Source organism: Dermacentor albipictus, chromosome 1 (assembly GCF_038994185.2).
Source record: "Dermacentor albipictus isolate Rhodes 1998 colony chromosome 1, USDA_Dalb.pri_finalv2, whole genome shotgun sequence".
NCBI lineage: Eukaryota > Metazoa > Arthropoda > Arachnida > Ixodida > Ixodidae > Dermacentor > Dermacentor albipictus.
This window is the reverse complement of record NC_091821.1, coordinates 350,254,521-350,260,750: the sequence shown is the minus strand read 5'-3', so window position 1 is coordinate 350,260,750 and position 6,230 is coordinate 350,254,521.

Sequence of the window (6,230 nt, the reverse complement as noted above, 5' to 3'; positions counted from 1 at the left end):
TCTATCGATGTGTTACTGTACTTTTATTTTTATTTTTTTGCGGCACCCCGACCTGTGTTTCATGAAGTCACACTGTCTTCTGTAAATAGGTTATAAGTATGTGGATTTATTAGCTAGGGAGATTTAACTTCAGAGAGCGACACCATGGGCATACGAGAGTCACGTTTAAAGAAGACAGAATTCGAATTAATTTCGACCATCCAAGATTCTTTACCGTGCACGCAAAGCCACAGTGTACGGGCGTTTTCGTACTCCGCACCCTTCGGAACGCGAAAGCTGCGTGGAAACTTGAGCCCATGATCTCGTTCTCCGCGTTAGAAAGCTATATCCACTGAGTCACCGCATAAATGTGTCCTCGAATGTTTGCCGCAGTACCGCATGACACACTGTACTCGTAGTGTCAGAAGCTAAACAAAAGCATAAAACTCATTACGGGGACAAATCCGCAGGCATGCATGGCACATAGCTCCTCAAGGCGAACACTGCAAAATGCTTCGGACAAGTACCTTTAAACAATTTCATCGGGGGAGGGTCTCTTAAGAGAAAGGGCCAGAAGGTAACTATACATGAGTTCGACCAATCAGCCTTGTATGCTCCCGAGCTTCACGAACACTAAGAAAGCACGTAACTGAAGTGCAAACAGCGTAAACAGCGTAAACATTTGATCCTTTCACGGGTTGCGCACACCTTATTTTGAAAGACTGCAGTAAGCGCGTCCCTTAGCCCATAGATGCATCATGGAGAGCAGTCACATATGACGAGTTCCCTAGTTCCTTGTCGGATTGCGTCCATATTTCGGAGCCTCGTAAAGCAACAGGCGTGCTGGTGTTAAAGAAGAAACTAAGCCCGTCATTGTGCTGAACCGGTATCGGATGTAAATTGAATACATTTTGGGGTTGTAAAGTGGCAAAACCACGATATAATTGTGAGTGGGAGACTGCAGGAATAAGTTTGACTACTTGGGGTTCTTTAACGTGCACCCACTGGCCGCGTTTTCATTTCGCCGGCATCGAAATGCTGCCGTCACAGCCGGGATTTGATCCCGCGCCCTCGTACTTAGCTGCGCGACTCCATAGCCACTAAGCCACCATGGCGAGTAGGTATCAAATCCCGAACCTTTTGATGCCGAGCTCCTTCCCGACACTCCCCGGTGGAGGCCGGTCCAACTCCAAATCCGGTCCAGGTCCCGGGAAAGGACCGAATCGAGGTCGAGAGGACCCCACTACACGGAACCTCGGAGGGCTCTGGCGGGGACGACCGCAACTAAACGCGGGTTAGCTGGGCCGACGCGGTCTCCGGGGCTGCTTCTCCGTCTAAAATAACACCTAAAATAAACGGGAACGTCCTGGAGCCGGAAATGATACGAATGAGAAAATTACTAGCACAAATTACTCGCGGAAACGTTAAGCAGAGGGAGGAAATTCAACAATTAAGAGAAGAAAACGCTAGGCTTTAGCAGATAAGAATCTGGTATGACTAATGCAGGCTTTTGTCATTAGCCGTATAGCATATGTAACGCCCTACCTAAATCTCTAAGCAGCAGGAAAGACAAAAATCGAAGGTATCATTACACGAACAAACAGACAAGCTTGTCGACAAACAAACAAACAAACAAACAAACAAACAAACAAACAAACAAACAAGATTGCCGACAAACACGTCGAATGACAGGCTCCTAGCCTTAGGTCTCCACAACACGCTCGACGTACTCATACAAGCCCATACAACAGGGCATCCAACTCAAAGAAGCCCATAGTGGCAGACACATACTTAACAAGCTTAGAATAACATACCCATTACAGTATGGCACTAAAGTAGATGTTCCTCAGGACATAAGGAAACAGCTTATTTTAATAACGCCACCAAAAATATGCATCCCGAACTCTACAGGGAAATTCGGGAGGAAATGGCAAGGGCTGTAATGAGGAGATTCCAACGCTCTCAGGACGGGATGTACGTCGACGCGGCAGAGTACACAACTAACTAGAATATGTCCATCGTTGCAGTTAAATTGGAGGAGGATCTTACGGTCAACGGATCTACTAAAACCAACAGAGCCGAGGTGACTCAGGAATCGGCCATTTCTCCCGCAATGGCTTCCACACTGGCCACAATAATGGTCAGTGATTCTAAAATCGCAATTCTAAATGTGAACGCAAACCCGACCATCCGTCTCATGTAAGCATAAACGACGTGACATCTGCAATGTCATTTAATAATCGACCTGTAGCTAAAGAACCATTTTCTCTGCGCATTAGAAAGCTTGCTGAGGAAATGCAAGTTTCAATTCTTCAGCAAAACCTGATGGTCCCAGCTAAGTCATTGCCGCCATGGCAGTGGAAGCCCATATAATGCGATACGTCATTCGTAGAAGTCACGAAACACGCCCCGGAGGCACATATTCGAATGCATTTCTTAGAACTTTAATCGAAGTACATGTGCATACAGTTTTACAATGACCCTTCTAAGTCACATGCCGGCGTGGTTTATGCTGCAATCGGACAATCCTTCTCCGAATTCGATGTACTGCATCCGGAAACAAGCATATTCACCGCAGAAGCTTATGCAATACTATCTATGGAACTCACGAACAGCTCACGTGCGAAATCGTGGAACTTGTCCATCACTTAAGAGAAAAAGGCCATGATATCTCTTTCTAGTGGATGCCAGGTCATTGCGGTATTATAGGAAATGATGAGGCAGACAAGGTAGCTCATACGTCAAACCAAGAAGATCGCTGCGTCGCCATTACTCTCTCAGGGAACGACGCCGCGAGACAGCTTCGCATTCTAGCACGCACGAACTCCTTAGCAGAGTGGAATACCGCACATACAAGGCGCACAAGACCCCACAGACTAAACCCGTCACTTCAACTCAGACCTCCGGCCGGTCTGCACCGACGCGAAGCGTCTCTTCTGTGTCGGTTGTGGCTTGGAGTTGCCTTCACGAATGCCTACTCAGCACTAATTGGAATGGCTGATAGTCCTGCATGTGATGTTTGCGGATGCGAGGAGAACATTGAACCCTTATTGTGCCATTGTCCTCAATTTCAAGCACAAAGATAATCTTTGTCCAACACATTGAGGAAATTCGATGACCGTCCCCTGAGTGAAAAGACAGTAATAGAGCGCCGTCCCCACCAATCATCGGCTCAGAAGGCAGTGAAGGCACTTTTGTGCTTTCTCAGAACGTCTGGTTTGCGCGAGCGGCTTTAACTCAAGTACTGTCCATACACGTATCTACACCTTCTCTCTCTTCCTTCTCTCTCTTCCCCTTCTCCCTTCCCCCAGCGTAGGGTAGCCAGCCCGACTCTTGACTGGTTAACATCCCCGCCTTCCTATATTCCCCCCCTCTCTCTCTCTATCTGTTGTTAAACAAATAAAGCTGCACAAAGAGATTATATACACGGACTCTCTAAGCGTCGTAAAAGCCCTAATGTTCCTCCGCAGTCATCGAAACCGTGTGCTTACCGAGCTCTATTCCGTTATTTTCACATCGTACATGTCTCAGCAGCAAGTCATTATATGCTTGGTACCTGGACATAGGGGCATTCAGTGTAATATGCTGGCTGACCAAATGGCCACATCAATTGCATCACAAGATATCCATCCTACCACTGCTGTACCTGCCTTAGATCTAAAGCCTTTCATCCGAAAAAAAAAAACTCAGAAGCCACTGGCAGCGCTTATGGGATGCTGAAGAAAATAATAAGCTTCACTTGATTAAGCCGAAATTGGGTTATTGGCCATCCGCAACGAAAACATGACGAACAGATGTCCTATTCTGTCGTCTCGGAATAGGACACACATATGCCACACACAGTTTTCTGCTAACTGGAAATGAACCACCAACGTGCGGTAGGTGCGGGGAAAGGCTCATCGTCGTCCACGCCCTTCTGGAGTGTCGGGAAGCTGAAACAGAGAGAAAGAAACACTTTCCGCTAGCATAGCGGCAGCACATCCCATTTCATCCTGTAATGTTTCTTGGTACAGAACCGTTGTTTGACACCAGAGCAGTTCTAAGTTTTTTTAACGATGTTGCCTTGCATATTAGCCCTACGAAGTTGTAGCACATCCTCTCTCCAGAGGATGCCACTGCGATAATATTTTTGAACAGCACATGCCTTCAGGCCCTTCCGTTTCACGGGTTCTCTTAAGGCAGTAGTGCGTCTTGGAAACGTTTGGCCTCATGTATTTTAATATATAATCATTCTACCACAATGTATCTTTTGTGTTCTTAGTACGCCTCATTAGTCATTGCCATAATTTTATTATATATAGCTTTTACGCATTTTACATAGATCGCTTTTAGGCCGCTTTGCAGCTACGTCACACCAACTTCTCAGAATTCATCTACCCACTGCAAACTCATCAACACTGACCTGGCGCTCTTTGGTCATAATTGGCCCTTGCGCCAGAAAACAACAAATTCATTCATTCAAAACCGCAATTCCAAATCACGCAAAGGGGCGAATTCTGGCAAACTTCCGAGTTCAGCGGGTTGTCCATGCCATCTAGGCGCCTGCGCACTCCTCCCTCCCCGGCAACGAGGCGGCCGACACCGTGGCTCGAGGGCTCACAACCCGAGCCACCAGGGCGCCTCGGCTGCGCATGACAGGGGACCGGATGGTTGGCTACAGGGAGATAACTAAGCATTACAGATTGCGGAAGGTGCATTTTCCCCCCGCACACCCATCGCTCAATGAGCAGCAGGTGATGCCACGGCGCCTGCTTCAAACCAATACGCATCCAAATCCGTGACTTATAATCACTATCATCCAGGACAATATTCGGCCAAATGTGAATTTTGTCAAGAAAGGGCGGACTTGGACCACGTTATCTGGGCCTGCCTTCGGGCGCCCCGACAGGGCCGAAAAATTAAGGATGGGAAGCAGTGGGAGACACAGCTAGGCTTCCGAAGACCAACTTTTGACCTTCCAGCAAGCCGAGGATGTCGCCAGAGCCCAAGGACTTCTGGCTGCCATCTAGACGGGGTTGGCCCCTCTACCAATCTGCCGGCTACATAAACAAAAGTTATTTCTCTCTCTCTCTCTGTCGAAACTGGTGTGGTCCAGAGAAGGCGTTCCAAGTGCATAGACCTTGCGAGTTGACAATTCGTAGAATAAAATATATGCCGTAAAATAATTCATTAAACAGTTGATTATCGTAATTTTGTTAATGATTCAATTAAACATTTTCATTTCTCGTAGAAGTAACGGACGCCTCATAAAGTAATTTAGATCAAGATTTAAAACTGTGCGGCCTTCCACAGGAAATCCTTATAAAATTTGATGCAGTTAAAGAGAGAGAGGGAGAGGGGGAGAGAGAAAATAGACACCCTGTATATCCTCGCGTCGCCGAAGTGCATCGTGGATTTTGCCGCCACGTGTAAAGAAAAACAACGGTTGCTGTTTTCGCTTGCGATCTGGAGAAACAAAAGCATAAAAAAAAAGACGAGCGTTCTAAAGCTGCGCGCTTGAACAAGAGAAGAAGCAAGAGATGTGATCGCGTGACCCAGGACGATGAAGAGATAAGAAACTGCAGCCCATCACTATGACAGGTAGATGCGCATTGTGATGTTTATAAACGTGACTAAACACGAAAGCGCAGAATGCACGTATGTTTTTTTTTCTTTCAGGTGTATGATCAGGGAGATACGAGTAATTCGTTTACGCGAGCTAAGTGCAGGGAGAGTGCGGATAGAAATTATCGCTGAACCTTCCGCGGATGGGAAAACGAAACAACAGATAATAGGAGAGACCAGGATATATATATATATATATATATATATATATAATGATCATGTCCAGAAGTTAGACATACTGTGGGCAGAACGCATTTGTTTTCATCGGTTCGATCAGACGGAACCTTTTACCCGCTGTGGTGACCGACTGCGGCGTTCTGCTGCTGAATATGGAAGGTGCCGGGTTCGATTCATTGCAGCCTGTTACGTCACCGCGACTAAAATCCGTGCTAGCCGTTATTGTTCTCTGCATTTGTCGTGGTGAGCTTAATACATTTAATGCACCTGATGAGCGGCGCTCGGGCAGAGAAAGTGCCAGGAGCTATAGCAACGTTCCTGCTCCTACTCCGGCCACGTCAGCCGCATTTCGATAGAGGAGAAATACAAGAACGCTCGTGCGCTTAGATTTAGGTGAATGTTTAAATAATCCCACGTGGCCAAAATTATTCCGGATACCTCCTCTATACGGCGTCCCCTGTAGACCCAGT